This window comes from Tachypleus tridentatus, chromosome 9 (assembly GCF_004210375.1).
Source record: "Tachypleus tridentatus isolate NWPU-2018 chromosome 9, ASM421037v1, whole genome shotgun sequence".
Classification (NCBI taxonomy): domain Eukaryota; kingdom Metazoa; phylum Arthropoda; class Merostomata; order Xiphosura; family Limulidae; genus Tachypleus; species Tachypleus tridentatus.
Window position 1 is genome coordinate 62,556,916 of NC_134833.1, and position 19,394 is coordinate 62,576,309.

A 19,394-nucleotide genomic window follows, 5' to 3' on the forward strand; every position below is an offset into this window, starting at 1 on the left:
TGTCACTTCTATAATGGTCCCACAGCTGAAAGTGTGGACCCTACTATCTGCGCCTTTTGAAAGCTACCCTCTTGGGCGAAACCTCAAACAACTGCCCAAAGACATAATCATTTTTGAGACATATTGGTGTTGACTCGTTATATTAAAACTTACAGAATGAAATAAAGTATTTATGTATAGAAACTAACGTCAAACATATTAGTTTATTAGTCTTATATACTAAAGAAAGCAAAATAATACACAAACGTATTAAAGTAAAACACATACAGATTTTTATAAGCGCCTTAGAATATACGTACTATTAAACTGCACTATATTTTACTTTAGTTGATGTATCTACACATAACTAATCCAGTCCGTTGTGTGTATAACATGAAGATTCCAGAGGAAATGAAACTGAACACAAACAGGTTTGAGTTACGTTGTCCTACTGTATGGAATGAGGAGTCTGTAAACGATAGCTGCAATCATTCCCTTATTGGATGAAACCAAATGCAGTTTCTCCAATTCGAAATAAGTAGCGCAAGGATTGGTAGATATTCTAGCTAAGCTCTGTTAATGTTTGAACAATTAAAATTCAGATCAAACTATTGGCTAAAAGCAGATAGATCAATCATATAAAAATGGTCTTGTTAGCTGAAATATTAATTAAAACAGCAACATCCTCAACATGAAAGTTATATTTGCAGCTCTGGTAGTACTCTTAAGTGTGTCGTTGATAAAGGGTGTCCTTATTAATTCAGTGTGGCAAAAGATGTGTAGTAAGTTCATTTTTTAGGTTTTATTGGTGTATATAATACTAAGTAATCGTATTACTAGAATAACAATTATATTTTGAAATCTTTACTTCAGTAGTAGGAACACAACACAACATAAACTAAATTAAAATATTATGATACAAATTTTTTTCATACACGCAATTACATTTCTGTACTTAAAAACAGTAAAAAACTGTAATTTTATCATTAGTGTGAAGAGTTACTTTTGAAAACTTCAACAGACAACTTTCATCTGGGTTCTATATTAATTTGTGGAGTAATTTGACGATGGAGATATACACTGTTATATACATTTATGATTTACAATCTGTTATAAAATGAAATAGGGTAACTTGTTACATTTGTTTAACATAATATTTCCAGAAAAGCTGGTTGGTAACATGAAAAACATATCCTTTTTAGGGAAATCAAATTTGTTTTTGTTTTTTTTTTTTACTTTTATGTAGAGGCGAAAGCACAAAAGCCTGTGAAAGCGAACGAGCTGAAAGAATGCATGGACTCAGTTTTAAAAGACAAGTCAGACTGGGTTGGTATCAATCATATTATGACTAATAGTGTTTCGGTTGCAAACTCTTTCTTTGTCAACTTGAAAATGACCTATTAAGGTCGAAACGTTGTTCTCTGCTTATCAGGAAAAGTGTTAATACCCATACCAGACGTTCTTAGATACATTTTTATTTCAAGTGGGTTTCTCGTTATCAAAAGTGTTTCGATAATTCATTTTGAGTTGGTTAACAATGTGTTGCTAAAGTGAATGTGCTAACTTTAGAAATAAATTACAGATCTAGAACGTAATTTTAAATTAATTTTACTTTAGTTAGTTATAATAAAGATATGCAAATTGTAAATAATATTTAGTTTATATTAAGATTTATTTGAGGCATTAAAAAATCCTAAAAATCCGTGTCTCTTGATGAAACAGGTGTGAAATTATGGACTTTAAAAGCTGTAACATTATAGCGTATTGTGTGGCTAAACGAAACGATCAAATGAACACGAATAACAAGTGTATTAAAACAACATTCAAGTACGATAGAAGAATATCTTAAGAGCTTTTCTGTATTTTAAAATAATGAAAATTATTGATGCAACTTTGAAAAATAAAGTTATAATATACGGAAACAGAACATACCCAATTTGTAACTGATGTTTAACAAACTTTAAACTACGAGAAGGGAGGTATGTCAAAAAGAGAAAATATTTTGTTCTGTACACGGCAACAAAGTACTGATGAATATTCCATCATATTGTTATATATAGACATAACCAATATATGTAGAACAATGCAACACTACATATATTTTATTTTACTTCTTTTTGTTATGTTTTTCACACTTTGTCTTTGTTTCAAGAATATCACTTACTTTCAGTTCATAAGCTGTTATTAACGTATGAATAAACATATCAAGGTCTTTGCTAATAAACAAAAACTAAATACATGAAAGTAGTTATAGCACAATTTAGGACAATTATATAATTTTGACATATAAATTTAAATATGCAATTACATGCTATGAAAACAAAGTTGATGTAGCTGAAAGTGTTTTTATCTCTAGCTTCCAAATGCAGTTCAAGAGTGCAAATTTGCAAAATTTCGTTATCAGAATTATGAAAACTATATGAATGAAATGTGCAAGCCAGAGAGATATGCTTTTAAAAAGGTGATGATAAACTATTATATGTATATTTGTATCTACACTTGCACAATTAATTTCTGAATTATTTATTTATTCATTCGTCTTATTGTTCCATAACGAACAACTATAAGAAAAAGTTCCTTTTCTAACCAACAGGATAATACATAGTTGACAGTTCAAATGATGAGGTTTCAGTTCTCCTAAACGCGGAAATTTTGACTTCTAATTATGTGATTTTGTTTTGTATTTTAATATTGGCAACGAAAACGCGATCTAATGGCTTTGCTTACGGGTCAGAAGTTTTGTCTAAATTAATTTTAAAGCTCTAAACAGATATACAATTCAAGAGGAAAAGTCTTCAAATACTGTAAGTGTATTTAGGTAAGACATACGTTACGATTTGGGAGTTATCAAGAAAGATATGAATTAAAAAAATTTATAATCACTCAAGACAGTTTTATATGTGATATCCTACAACATAGCTACAATTCAGTTCTGAAACGTTAAAAATACACATTTTATATTTGTAAAAATTTCCAATCTTGTAATATCTAACATAACCTAAAAACTTATTTATTTGAATATGCAGGAAATCCAACAATGTATCAGCGAGAAGTTTGAAGAAGCTAAAGTGAATCCAGAATCTACACTCACTGCATTGATTAGCAGCTGTGTGTGAAAACGTAAGTTAATAAGCAATAAAGTAAACAACTATATCAGAAGATGAACATCTTATTTGTTGAAAAGTCTTTTAACATTATTATTTGTAATAACATTTTAGATGGTTGTAGTCTCAAATAACATCACGTGTTGCATAACGGTTAGTCATTGTGTTAACAATTATTGTATCAGAGTTTCGGATTAAGTAAAAAATTCCATCAAAGTTAAGTTTAAATTAATATAAATATTGTTATTAATTACTACGTTTAAAGACAATGAACGTTATACGTTTACTGGATACCATAGGCAACTAGGTCCTGTTGATGTCCTATACATCTATAACTACATGTATAACAACACATTTTACTGGGGAGTGAAATACAACATCATTGAAGAAATATTAACTACTACATGTTTAGAATCTGAAATAAAGTAAAATAATGAAATATATATTAAAAGATAAGTAACTAAGATTTATGAAATGAAAGATAACATTGTATTATTCCTAGTTTATAACACTGGTCAGTATTTTTGTCATTTTCTACAACTTTTGGTATTAAACAATTTGAGTGGCGTATTACATGAAACGTTATTAGTTCTCTTCTAAATGAATTGATTGTAATATCTAATTATTTTAATAAAACTGATATTTACAGATTCAACGGATCACTTAACGGCTAATGAGGACCATCTTCTACACCTTACCTGTCGTATAAAAATCTGAATCTGTAGTGGTTTCCTTCTTTTTGGTATTTGTTTAACTCTCGAATACCTTTATCTGGAAATTAAAACTTTCATAAAGCAACGAAACTGTTATACTTATAGTGGTTTATTAAATAAGGTTAAGTTGTGGTGATTGAATGGGATCATTGATTAAACATCCTATTGTGGTTTTATCAGCTCCTTCTTTAAAGAAGGAATGTGTATTCTTCTTTTTTTTAATTATAAAGTCTCCTGTATTATTCTCACACTGAACATTTCAACGAACAAAACATCCACCAATTTCAAATAACAAAAAGTGAAAATAAGAGTATCTAAAAATTACCTGTTTATTTAAATGTATAAAGGTAATAAAAGAAACCCGAGTTTCTGCGATATTGAAATAACTCAACCTTAATTCAGAAGCTATTTGAATGTCGATATGTATAAAATTTCCCAAAAACATTGATACATACAACTTTCTTTTTTTAACACAACTATAGTTTAATATACAAACAACAATACAATTAATAATGACAGTTATTAAAAGTAATGATTTATGTACAACAGTATTACAAATTTACAAACAATACTGAGTCTTCCATCTGGTCTGAAACTGAATATTTTTCGACGTTTCACGATGAGCGAATTTATTCTTTGTTGATACACAGGTATTCTTCACTTGGCAGGAAGCTGTCTGTCTTCTTCACATAATAGTTTTGTCACCGACGAAAATATCAAATGTTCTCGTAGAAATACTAACGTCTGATGTTAATTTACTGAAGTTAACGATTTGTAATGTTCAAAACCTATAAATGTTCCTTTTAAAAGATCTGTAGTTTTCCTATTAATAAGCTTTAATCACAGTTATAGCTACAGAGGTTTCTATTATAATAAGTGTAGCAGACCAACAATACACTTTCTGACGCATCAATTTATCAACTTTAGGCAAGATTCTAGAAAGTTCGGTTGGCAACTATGAAAAACATATATTGTTGATTCTTACACTCGTGAATATTCTACAAATTCAGAGATAAGCGGAATTTTCGCTATACTCAATGAATGAAAGAAACGTAGGTATTAAAATAAACATATAATATTAAAGCAGTTATACGAGGGAGAAGTTAACCAGTCACTGAAATACACCATTGACTCGTGCGATATTCTTACCAAAGAAGCGTGGAAATAAATATCACAGTTTAACACACTTACGCAGAAAGAGCATATTTAGGAACTGCGAATCAAGTGGCCTCACCGTAATGTTATAATTAATGACGTACCAAGCATGAGCTACATGATGTTGAATATTTATCGGTAGTAGAAAGGTATAACTCAAGTGTAATATAATATTTTTTAAAGAGGTTATAATGAAATGATGATGTTCACTGCAATTAAAGTAGTCAAAATTGAAAGCAAAAATTATTATATGCTATTAAACATTATATTAAATAGTTATAGAAATAAATAAATCGTCAAAGACAAATATAAATCATTCTATGAACATTCAGTGATAATAATGAGTTAAAGAATTGTGTACGATAGTCAATTAGATATTGTGTGAACACGGAAAGAAAAAATAACTGGAAAATTGACATATTAAAGAAAGGGGTAACTAAATGTAAAATATTTAGCACAAAAAACTTAACGTACAAACTGAGTAAGTGAAATAAATTATTTGTAATCATACAAGTTTCGTTATACCTCATGTGTAATATATTTTACTAATAATAAACTAGCGATTAGTGCAACGTATAGTTTTTTCTTTCATGAGGTTTTTAGCTATTTGCGCTACAGCCTTTGCAAAATATCGAATCCCCAAATATAGAGAGTTTCAAGTCCATGAACCTATTTTAATATTATAAATCCATAGACTTATATTTGTAAATTCTTCATATAACTAACGATTATAAATTAATTATGTTTATCCGTTTCCTTGTCCCTCGCCTTTCACAAAAAAATACATGAATTGGATACACTTTTGTAAGTGTAATAATAGTACACACACATATATACACTGCTGGCGAAATTCTTAAGGCCAATAAACATAAAGAAAAACATGCATTTTGCGTTGTTAGACACAACCACATATTTGAGTAGAGTTTCGAAATATGAAAATAAGAAAAGAGGAAATAAAAATAAAGTTTTTTTAGCATTTACTAGGAAATATGTGAACACTATGAAATTAGCCTAAATACTAGCTGGTCAACAGTTTAAGAAAACACAAAAACGAAACGTTAATTGGTAAACACGTAACAAAATTTAGTCATTAGTGTTCAAGCACTAGCGTTCTCAACATCTCCCACTGACATCGCCTGTGTTAAATTGGGTAAAGACATGGCAGAGTTTGAACGAACCAGAATTGTCGAGGTGCAAAAGCAACGTCTCATCAACGTGCCATCGTTGGTGAGAGTGAACGTAGTTAAACTGCTGTTGCAAATTCCTTAAAAGAACCTGAAGGATTCGGAACGAGAATTTCAAGTGGTCGGCCCAAGAAAATTACGCCGGCGTTGAGCAGGAGGATTCTACGGGTAGTCCGGCAAAACACAAGCCGATCGTCGAATCAGATTAAGAATCTTAAAAACGCAGAATGCACCTCAAGAACAATAAGGCGAAAGAAAGGCTTTAAAAAACCGTAAACGTCTTCAAAGGCCACGCCTCCTTGCACACCACGAAACAGCTCGGCTAAACCTTCCTGAGAAGCACCAAACAAAGGACGTAAAAAATTGGAAAAAGTTTTTGTTCTCTGATGAGAAAAACTTTAACCTGGATGGTTCAGATGGCTTCTAACGTTACTGGCACGATAAAGATATCCCACCGGAGATGCTTTCTACATGACACAGTGGAGGAAGTTCCATCATAATCTGGGGTGCTTTCTCATTTCATGGAACAATGGAGCTTCAGGTTAAACAGAGGCGTCAAACGGCAGCTGGGTACATTGGTACGTTGGAGAGAGCATCCTTATTGACCAAAGGCATTCGCTTGTAAAGAAATGACAGGATCTTTCAGCAGAACTAAGCTGCAATCCACAATCGGACACTGATTCATTAAGTTAAACGTTTGGTCTCGGAAGCATTGCGTTCATGTCTTTGGCTTTACTATTTACACTTGGCAGCGAGCACAAAGATGTGTACTCCAATGGCACAGCAATTTAGCTGCGGATGTACAAATCTATAAATTGGGTTTCAATACTATTAGTGGGAAGAACATAGAGAGCCAATTATGTAGCTTAATGTTTAACTTCAAAAAAGACAGCATAAAGGCATAATTGCGATTGTGAAACTTTATTATAAGTTTTCTTTGTAGTGTATTAATTTCAAAATAAATTAACTGTACACGTAAATTTAACAGTCTTATTTTACTCCCAATTTTTCTACAATCATCTTACTGTTTATCCCGCATATTCAGAATAAACATTATTTTGGCTCCTGATTCTCAAATGGATGGACTACACTGTTTAACTAATTAGTAAATACCTTGTGTACCGATATCTACCTATACGATGAAATATCATCACTGTAAAATGTCTTTAACTAAGTGATTACACAACCAAACTGTAGGTTATTACACACAAACCACAAGTAGTTTGGTAAGATATTTATAAACTGCAATGATTTTAAGTTGAATTATGCTATTATTACTAACATAATGCCTGTATGACTTATTGTTAACACTGGTTAAAAATAATAAAAAAGTTACCAAGAAATCGATTAAAACGTGAGATGTGAAACATTTATGAAATATAATAGAAATGTGTGTAGTATATAGTTTTCTATCAAATATACTATTGCTTTCTAAGTAAGCTATTGCATATATTCTTGATAAACAGTAAATGCTCTACACACGTGCTTCATCATCAAATGTTTTCTATAATGCTTTACATCTCCTGCAATATTTTAATGATTGTGTTCTCTTCTATAGCTTCTGTAATAAGCTTGGTGTGTTAGGTGAATAACCCACGTATCTATCTAGGCTAGAAGTTATTTAATCCATATATAAATCCATAACTTTTTAACAAATACGTACGCTTTATGAGCTAGTGTTCCTGTTGTTGTTTTAAAATAATAACTGGTAAGAAATTTTTCGATTTCATAGCTCGGTGGGCTTATTCTGCCAGATATGAAAGGGATACGTTCGAGTACTTCGTGCAAAGAAACAGTAGTATTTAAATTCGCTACAATTTTAACCTTAGAATGCTATCATCCTTCATTTTATCGATGTCATTCTGAATTTTTAGCCTTTTATGTAAATTATTTTTGAACATGCATTATTGTTGGAAATAAAATACAAAAAGATAATATACGAGAGGTGATTCAGTGGTCCAAAGGAAAATAATTTATGATGTTATTAAAATAAAACTAGTAGTAGAATGGAATGACATTTCTCCAATCCTTTACTTTTTTCGGCAACATTTTAACTTTTCTGTTACGATACATAATTTTAGGTTAATATTCAGACTAAGTTTTGTGTTCTGTTCCAGATCTTTTGTATAAACTTTGATATATAGAACACGTACCTACCAAAAGTAGAAGTGCTTTAATCCTCGTTTTAATCCAGAACTTTTCAACTAACACACGTTCCATGATACAATGTACCACTTGTTGCTTTAACATAATAACAGCTTACAGATATTTCTATTTCATAGTTCGATTTGTTTATTTTGCTAGGTATAGAATAGAGGTGATCGATTACCTTCGGTATAGAGACGCTACTCCTCAAATTAGATAAAATTCTAAAGACAAAAATGCAGTCACATTCTTTGTGCTTACACTATTCCCTTTACCAATGTTATTTTGAATTCGAAGACTTTACTCAAATTAATACTAAATACGCATTTTTCGTTTGAAATAAATACAAAACGACGAAATGGTAAATCGACGAAACCAAATAATTTATGAGGTTAAAAGAGATCTTCTTCTTCGAACTTTTCTTACGTAACAAAATGTCCAATACAGATGAGTTAAATCACCTGATAAAATAAATAAATATTGATTTTTGTAAACTGGCTTATTGAATGTAAGTATAAGAAACTAGGCATATATTCCAAGAAAAAATACACAGTTTATTGACAATTACTGTATTATAACTCAGTCACAAAAATGAAAGTTTAAAAAAAAGTTTAGATTATGATCTTTACAATGATCGGATCAACATACAACATTAACAGAGTTCACTGTGTATGACATGGATATTATATTTATTGGTTTTGCTTTTGTTTCTCTGAATTTTCAGATTGATAACGAACATGTTAATTTAAACTGTTTTTATTTCAGTATACTCATTTCTTAGATGATTTTATGTTTCTAGTTGGCGAGATCACTTTGAATGATGGAACATAACATTGTCATAAAGAAGTTAACAAACAAAATCACTCAAAACTTGTAATGGTTTCAAAACGAAACACAAAATTCGAGTATTTTTGAACATTAATAGTGATTATGCTTCCTATATTAAATATGTTAAGCTCATATTATCCCAATCCATGAACTCTGATACTGGAATTAATACAAAGTTACTTTGAGTATAAAAAAAATCAGACTTATTTGCCTCATTTATCCAGTAAGAATGCTTCATTTATTTATAGCTAAGGGCATTGCGTTCAAGTCATGTATGTTCATGGAAACTGTCACCTAATCTGTGTACAAATTACTCAGTATAGAGTTGTTTACATCTAGAACAGCGAATATAATAAATAATGTAATCTGATATACAGGTGAATTGGTCTTCTGTGTGAAAAGATAAAGCTGGAGTGAGTCGATAAATTGGTGATATAATCCCATGTTGGGCAAATAGTTCATCCACAGTGGCGCGTTCCAATAGTTTGTGTGTGTAAAGACGATACACTCTATAATTTGAATTGCAATAAACAGTTTTTCAAAGTTCTCTTATATTTAAAAGAAATTACAGTTGGAGTGGTAAAAAGGTTGTGAGACGTGGTGTATTTCTAGTTGGTGAGGTAAAGATGCGTTGGACAATTCTACAAAGTCTAGTTAAAGAATGATATGTAAAGGCTAAAGGAACTCAGTTACAATGTTTTTTTTTTCTTTAAAGTGGAGGCAGCTTGTGATAAAGTGAATGTAGTAAGTTTAACCTTTTCAGTAGTGTTGTCAGAATAGTTGTGATGTTTAAAATAACAAGTCATGTCATTTGCTTTACATCTGAAGACTGTGTTGTTGGAGCACAGACGTCTCAGAGGTAGGAACTGTTTTTTATGAATTGTCTTTTCTTATCATACGGATGGAAAAAATTAAAATGTAAATAAGAATGGCTGACAGTAGGATTTTAATGTACGCTGATAATAAATTTAGCTGTGGAAATGCCTACAGTGTTGTCTAAAAGGTTTGCTTTTCGACTAGAGATTTGAGTTTATACAGAACCACTTGCGATATTCATGTACTGATAATTATTATTCACATGTAAAATAGCCTAAAACTTCGAGATTTCACAAAACCTACCAGTAGAAAATACTACAGTTTACATTCTTGGGTGACTTGCTTTCTCCATGTAAAATATTATTTAGATCGAAACCCAATGACTTCCTTGACCTCACACATATAGCCATATACAGAGTAGGCATCAAAACATTACTATATAGACTAGCTATCGTCTTCTCATATTTCACTAGTTCTAAATTATTTGCCTGTCAATTGACCTCTAAATTACCTTGAATAATTCATCTTTTATATGTTATTCTAAAAGTAATATATATAACAAAAAATAATAAATTTAACTTTTAAAGTCAGTGTCAACGAATGTAGCAATTCATAATAAAACGTCCTGAATTCAAAGAGATGTAGGTAAAATAAAAAACAAGTGAAAACAGACATTATATAATTCCACATTTTTTGTAATAATTTTAGTTAATTCAAACAGTACTTTAAGCACACGAACACCTACATTCCACCTCTGACAGATAAACACTATAAACTTTGTGATGGTAATATATATGAGCTATTGTTATGTAAAAGAAACCAATGGTACATTTACTCATTCAACGTGTTTGATTTAAAGCACTGATAAAAGGCTTGATAACTGAAGTTCAATGGAATTAAATACTTCTACCTTAGGTTTAAACATTTAGCAAACTTTATACATAAGTTCTAGAACACAATACAAAACTGAGCTTTAATCATATTTGCAAGAACGGCTCGTTTGGGTTGAGAAAATATTTTACGTAGAAGAGCAAACGAGATTCCCACTGTCCCTATCTACTATCCAGCGAAACCACAGCCAAGAGAACGGGCTTGAAGAAATCAGCGGGGAAAGAAGCATGCAAGATAGCCTTAGAACTCTATATCCGAGACCCTAACCCAACTACAGACATTCCCAGCAACTAATTAGCAACCCTCCTAGAATTCACCACGCTAAAGACAAACTTCATGTTCAACAACCACAACTATATACAAACAAATGCCCTAAGCATGGGCAACCCAGTATCACCAGTTCTACCCAATATTTTTATGACACAAGTTGATACACAAGCAATTAACACAGCATTACATCCACCACTGTACTAGTACAGATATGTAGGTGACACGGTTGCGGGATTCAAATCTACAGAACACATACTTATTTTTTCAATCACATTAACTCTATACATCTCAATATAAACTTCACATGTGAACAGGAAGAAAGCAATCAAATATCATTTCTTAACCTCAAAATTACAAGAACCGACACACAATTCAAAACAGAAATCCACCGAAAAATCACCCATACTGTACTATACAATCCTCAGTACATGAAACAAATAAAAAACTCAACATACTAAGAAACCAAATAAACATAGCCATAAAACTATTCTCACCAGATAAAATTAACGATGAATTAGACAAAATAAACAACATCAACAAGTTTCCTCCACAAACCGTAGAAAACATTATACACACGTACCTAGACAGAAAGCAAAATCAGCGCCAAAATTAAATATATCTCACGAATCAAAATATCATGAAACCATATACTGCTGCATACCATATATTCCCGACATCAGCAGACAAATAACCAACATTTGGCAAAAACTAGTAACAAAATATGACATTCCAGTTAATACCAAATTTATTCAAAAACCACACACAAAACTGTGATCTATACTATGTAAAAACTAAACTGACAAACACCACACCAACATTATTTATAAAATACAATGCGATAACTGCCACGATATCTATATTGGAGAAACAAGTAGAAAAATGGAAACCAGATTTAAAGAACATAAAAAGTCATCTTCACACGTTTTCGAACACTGCACGTCAAATAAACACATCATAACCATAGAAAAAACTCAAAAACTAAATAAAGAAACAAACATAAATAAACGCAAAATTAAAGAAGCCTTACTTATACAACAACTTAAACCCCAAATAAACCAATATAAAGGACCCCTTTATACCTATATTAAATATAATAAAATAAAATTATATAATCAAACATTTAACACCGCCCTCTACATTCCGACACTCAGTTACACAACCCCTTCCAAACATGTGTTCAGTTTCCGGTCAGTTACTTCTTTCTTTCTTTGTGAACCTCACGATGACCGAAGAAGATCGAAACGTTGTTCGCTCTTCTACGTAAAATATTTTCTCAACCCAAACAAGACGTTTTTGCATATATATTTCTCTACAAGTGGGTCTTCTCGACAACACTGAACTTGAATCAACTTAAAATAATGTACAGTGCCAGAAAAAGCGAAACGCTGTTAGAAATATAAAGTATTATCTATCATGTTATTATAACTAACAAGAACATTTGTTTCTTTCAAACGATATCACCAACAGCATATCTAGAAAAAATCATACACTAGATGCAATCCTTCATGACAACTTTTTTGTTACATTTTAATAATGTTTCACTTCACAAACTTTCATAGATACTTCTGGTGACTCAGCTGTAAGTCTAGATTTTTATATATCTAAAAATCAAAGTTCTACTCTTGTGGTGTGCAGAACAACCTATTCAACATCGTATAAACTTTCATTGATTTTCTTATAGTCTGCTATTGTTTTGAAAGTATTAGCATGGAAACTGACACAAAAGTATGTTAAAATCAAACTCAAATAAAGGTTGTTAACGTTATACTTTAACATTTTTAACTATTGTACATTTCACCGTGTAAGTAAACCCCAACATATTGGTTATTTGTGATACGGGTAGCTGAGATTGAAAGAATATTCTTCCAAGAAAGATTACATATAAAAATGTGGTAATTATAAAATCTAATAACAAAAATAAAGTTTGTATTTGAAATACACCTACCGTTACCATGTGAGGTTAGCTGTAAATCTACAGATTTACAAATAGTTAGATACCTTGTGATAAAAATAGTGTAAATAGATAACAATATGGCTTTATACTAAAAAACAAATAAACAGAGAAATGAAATTGATTCTATATAATAAAGGTAAAAAAATCTGGAAATTAGGTATTAATCAGACTAAATCCAGAAAACGAAAGTTACAAAAGAATTTATTAAAACGAAAATTTATTTACTGATACTGTATATCCTAAAATAAAACAAACTGTTTTTTTTAATATTCTAGTATTATATTATGTATTAAGTTTCTAAGGTTCATAAAAATGTTTGCCCAGTTAGGTCATGTTCTCCTTTGATGCATATAATAATGAATTAGTGGCTTTTCGGTTCAATATTTTAGAACCACTGATTAGAAATTATTATGCTATCTTAACATGTAAAAAATAATTTTAAGAGTAAAATGTATAGGGTATATTTTAAAAAGTGGGAATTTCACAAACCCGTGAATTTTACAACTAAGGAATCTCAGTTTTTCTATTTCCGATAATAATATATATATGACGAAGTTAATGTGTTGCTACTGGATCTAGATTATCCTCTTATTCTCGTCCCACGCTAATTTGTTCCCGATTTACCATGAAAGTGTCTTGAATAATGCCCTCAAGAATAGAATGCCTTACAAGAATAATCTACAACAGTTTTTCGATTAGAAATGGCGACGTTACAGGCCACCTTCAGGTTCGCCTGAAATATTTTTTAACTTATTAAAAAACAAGTGAAACAAAATCATAAACTGAATAGCTGTTGGAAAAATAAAGTAAGCCGAAATTGATAAAACCTAACAAGAAGAACATACAACAATTATGCAAAAATTGAATAGAGTAAAATTAAATACATATTAATAAAATTCATTGATTACGTTTTGCTTAAATGATTTGGAAAATAACAATCAGTAAATCAATCGACACCTACAGGCGCTATAAATTCATGGTAGAACAGATTGTATCAGAAATACGTTTTTTTGACGTTCTTAAACATTCTCAGAGTAAACGTTTTTCTCACGAGTATTAAATAAGTCTGCTCCGTAAAGGGAGATTCGTGCAAGAGGTAACAAAATAAAAAAAAAATGTTTAAGACAAACAAATAAACAGACTGGAAATCTAATGTAAAGTGTAGAAACAATATTTGAAACACCAAGAGAGAAGAGACTGTGACTACTTGGGAAGACTACAGACAGGCGGCGGATCATTGAATTAATTAATGGTTATTATTCCTTGTAATGACTTTCTGTTAATTGACTAAAGTCTTGATCCAGTAAAGCTCTCCTTGTTCTGTATAAATAGACGGTCGGAATCAAGCAGGGAAAAAAGAGACAGTTGCATGTCATGGTTTGTCACGATATATCTTTACTTTTCCACTCAGACCATTGATCGTTATTTATTCGAGTGATCAGGGAGGAGCAGGTACACTCTCAAATTTTATTTCCCTTCTACCTTGCTGATTTGGTTCGTGGGTGTCGCGTATAAAGTTCACATTCATTCTACGATACATTTGATCCAGTAGCTGGGAAGATCAGATATTACAAAATTCAGCCACTGCAAGCACATTACAAAAGGCCACTCCATCAAAATACGACGTAGATTTTTCGTGTCCTATTGTATAAACTTTTTTCTCTATCGTTCGTTGTATTTCAGTGTTCTTAGTAATATATTTTAAACAATTTTGAAGACGTAATAGATTAATCTATTTTGACGTCTTTATGACAACATGGGAACGTCTATGTAATTGTGTAATAAAAGTATGTTTGTGAATCTAGGAGAACTGTGTGCTTTAGTGAGAACTAAATTTTGCACTGTCTGTAATGTTTGCATGTGTGATTTGTTTACGTTCAACCATATTGAACTTAAAGTACGTTTTATAGTTTAATTACGTTTTCTGTCTGCATCAACATATCTCTATCATACCTTCTGTCTTGCAAGAAATGTCTGTATTTCTTTCTGACGTTGTTTTTAATTATCTTTTTAACCAAAAGCAAGAATAATTTCTGCGCTTCATAAATTTTCCGATTTGGAGAAATCGATGAGTTTAGACAGAATATGTTGCTCCGAGAAGTAATTAAAATTTATTATATATTACATATTATGAGATTTTGGCTATTCGAAACTTATCTTTGACATATTCTAAAACAGATATTTGAAAGGTATATGAATTATATTTAAAGAACCGACATCCTGTGAAAATATAGGCTTAACATTACATTCTTTAGTATAAATAAACTTATACAGATGTGACAAATTTATAATATTATATGCATACTTTGTATAACTTTTGCACTTTTCTCAGGAAAGGTAAGTAAAGTGTAGCAATAAAAACATACTAGGTTAGATAAGAAAATGTAAATAAAAACCTCAAACAAAAAATGAATTTTAGCTACTCACTAACGGTGTTGAATCTTAAGTTCAAATACTATTTTTACATACATGTAATATATAATATTATTGTATAATAAACGTGACTTAAGGATTGATACTAATGCGAGAAATCGTTATATTTTCACGAATACATATTAAAGATAGAAAAAAGGGAATACACAAAAAATATAAACTTAAACGCCTGAGTACTTTCGCACAAGTCCTTAAGCGTGTGTATGTTTTCTTACAGCCAAGCCACATCGGGCTATCTGCTAAACCGACCAAGGGAAATCGAACCCCTGAGTTAAGCGTTGTAAATCCGTAGACATACAGCTGTACTAATGGGAGGAAGTCCTTAAGGAGTTTCGCATGATCAGTTTAATTCAGTGAGGTTTCTCCAAGTGATGTTATGTTACCAATTGATCAGTAAATACTTCATGGATAGTCTTATTACAGTAAAACCTGTACAAGCAGGAAATATCAAAATTTTGCAGCATTATCTTAAGATTTGTCTCATAAAAGATCCTCTATAGTCTATATGATGGAATTTGCATAACGCAGATTGAAAACTAATTTTTACCTACCTCATCTATCAATAATACAATTAGAACCGAATTAATGTTGAAAAAAATGTTTTTGATTCAATATTGATTTCTTATTTAATTAATAATTTCTTTGAATATTAATAAATTCTTAATTAATAATTTGTTTAAATATTAATAAAATCTCGGACAATTTCTTACATTAAGTATTGGTTATACATATTGTGTTCTTTTAAAATTCTGCTGTCATTATTCTGGAGATCGCTTTTCGAAAGAAAGGTTCACTGTACTTTTAGTCGCATTTGCTGATGGAAAACTAGAGAAACCATAAGTAACAGGAAAAACGAAAATCCGTTTCAAAATTTAAGGAAGATCAAATTTCCTTTGGAATGGAAAGCGAATAATAAAGCGTGGATGACAAGTGCTATATTCAAGGAATTTTTGAACAAACTAAACAAAAGAATGGAACAAGAAAATTGAAATATTTTACTTTTCCGAGATAATGCAACTTGTCACCCACAAGTTCAACTTTCAAACGTTCTTTCTACCTCCATGCACAACATCAGTTCTACAGTCACCAGATAATAGAATTATACAGTGTACAAAATTGAAATACAGAAAAATGATGCTTCAGCATATTAATGCAAACATGAACGACTGTTAGAGAGCATCTGAGAAGACCGCGAAAACTGACGTGTTAGATGTAATTGAATTTTTAAATCATTCAATTAAATGCGTAATAAAGTGCTTTCCAAACCGTGGATTTATTCTTGATAATGGCAGAGATTGTGGAGAAGTTTAGTATGACGATTCTTGTGAAATCCAACCTCTGATTGAGAAGATTGATACAGATGATTCTGTGAATGCGGAAAGTTTTGTGAACGTTGACAAGATTGTTTTAACAAACTGTAGAAATTGATTTAAAATCTATAATAGAATCACAAGATGATGACAGTGTGAGTGATTCAGAAATGAACAAAATGGAAAAGATAGTAAGGAAATAGAAATTCGCAAGTCTCGAGTTATATTAACGCCATCAAAATTGTATGCAAAAATGAAGAGGAAAAATAAACTTTATGAAAAGACCATAGAATTGGCGTTCTCTTTTATCCGCATGAGAAAGCTTATTAAAAAAAATGAAACCGTTGAAACTGGGCACTTTCTTAACATAACTTTGATTAAGATTTTGTGTACTTATGTATCTTTTGAATGTCTACTTTTGTTATCATTCTAATAACTATAGCACAAACAGTATAATAACTTTATTCACAAAAGTCTTATTTCCATTGAGTTAAGCAAGAATAACGTTCCGCTACAAAAATTATACATAATTAAGGAGATGCTTGTTGACTGTATAAGCCGGACAACTTGCTGTCAGCCTGAAATTTTATTCGGTCTTGTGCGATTCCACCTTAAACAGATTTCACTGTATATTTTATTCTAATTAATATACATGTAGACAGCTAATCCAACTTTAAATATGTATAACGTGCTATTACAGAGTTATGTTTCCAAAAGTAATAAAATTGTAGACGAAGAAGCTTTGAGTCACGTAATATTTTACAAAATAAGCTCCTGTGTTTAGTATGATACACTTCGCTATTGGACGTTTTCAAACACGAATTGTCGAGTCCGAATAGAGGCAATGATTGGCAAATATACTCTTCAAAAAAAGAAACTCAAAAAGCAAAATATGAGACACATTGTTAAAAAGTTTATTCCGGGTAGTTCTGTATGACATGTGTGAAACTTTGCACATTCACTGCTGAACATCCAAAGTCTGCAAAGGCAAAGTCCACGCTCACTAGGTGAAGTTTAACATCATTCAACGTCAATAACGAGTATGCTTCCCGTGAGCATCAATAACTGCTTGGCATCTCCTGCCCATGGAAGCAATGAGATGACGAATCACATCCTGTGGAATGGCTGTCCACTCAGACTGCAAAGCTGCTGCAAGTTGAGGTAGAGTCTGCAGTTGAGGTTGTCGCAGTCGCAGACGTCGGTCCAACTCGTCCCAAAGATGTTCGATGGGGTTTAAATCTGGTGATCTGGAGGGTCAGGGAAGAACGTTGATGTTGTGGTGTCTCAAGAAGACGGTGGTGAGTCGGGCTGTGTGAGGACGGGCGTTGTCATGTTGAAAAATGTCGTTGACGTTCACCATAATGGGTTGCACATGGGGCCTAAGAATCTCGTCGACGGTTGCTACGATCTGATCGGAAATCCTACGTAGCCCTAAAATGGTTGAGACAGTAGACATCGCAGTGGTGGTCATATCCCGAAGGTCACGTAACCGGATGTCGCGATCTTGTGCGGGCGTGGTCACACGAGGTCTGCCAGATCGTGGAGGGTCACGAGTTGATCCATGTTGTTGGTGACGATTCCATAGCCTTGTGATGGTGCTTGGGTGGACATTCACAGCTCTGGCAACATCTTATCGAGATTCGCCTGCTTCCATTCGACCAATGGCGTTGTTGCGTTGTTGCGTTGTGCTTCAGTCAGTCTTAGCGTAACTGTATTGCGTGTATGTGGTTCAACACCGAGCTATGGAAACCGAGAACCCGTCACTTTTATAGGGATTTTGCACCTGTTTCACTTGCAGAACATGCAGATCTCTCCAACAAGTTTATTGGACACGCATGCGTTTTGGCGAAAAATCCAATGTTTTCCTCCGTTTTCAAAGTGCACAAATTTTATTGTCATTTTGGTCTGACAATCAGTGCCTTAACATGTGTAACATCACATACTCTGAGCTTGTAACGTTGTTACATATATTTATCTTTAAAATAACAAAAATATTCCTTTTGCGTTTCTTTTTTTGAAGCGTATATATTAGAAAAGTTATGACCTATAACATTATATTAGTTCAAATTATTGGCTGAAAGATGTTGGATGAACAATATAAAATTGGTTTTCTTACCTGAAATTTTCATTAAAACAGCAACATTTTCAACATAAAAGTTATATTTGTAACTCTTGTACTTGCAAGTCTCACGTTGACGAAAAACAATTTTATAGACATAAGTTAGCAACTTATGTGTTGTAAGTCTTTTTCAAATTTTATTGATAGATATAAAATATTAAATAATAGCATTAAATAAACATTATCTTTTCACATTCTGCTTTGATAAGAAAACAAATAGAGCAACAGAAGAATAAAGTAATTTCCATTAAAACAAAGCTTCATCTCATACACAATTATGTTTCTGTACTCAAGGAAATGATTAAAATTGTTTCATTAGAATCAATAATATTCTTTACTTTTAATGAGTTAAGAGTAATCTTAAAACTTTAACAGACATGTGGGCTATACCTGAGCTTCCTGAATGATTTTAACTTGACTGTATACTTTTATACAGAACAATGATCTATTATATAGAAATATATTTTGTGATCTGTCACACAAGAAAAAATAC

General features: G+C 31.6%; 1 long non-coding RNA gene across 1 annotated transcript; it reads left to right on the plus strand.

Annotated features, from left to right (window-relative positions):
* Positions 1-665: 665 nt before the first annotated feature.
* Positions 666-3,866, plus strand: LOC143227108 (uncharacterized). The gene is made up of 4 exons (XR_013014884.1): positions 666-761; positions 1,226-1,305; positions 3,006-3,099; positions 3,733-3,866. It is a non-coding gene; the product is annotated as an uncharacterized LOC143227108 (long non-coding RNA).
* The last annotated feature ends 15,528 nt before the right edge of the window (positions 3,867-19,394 follow it).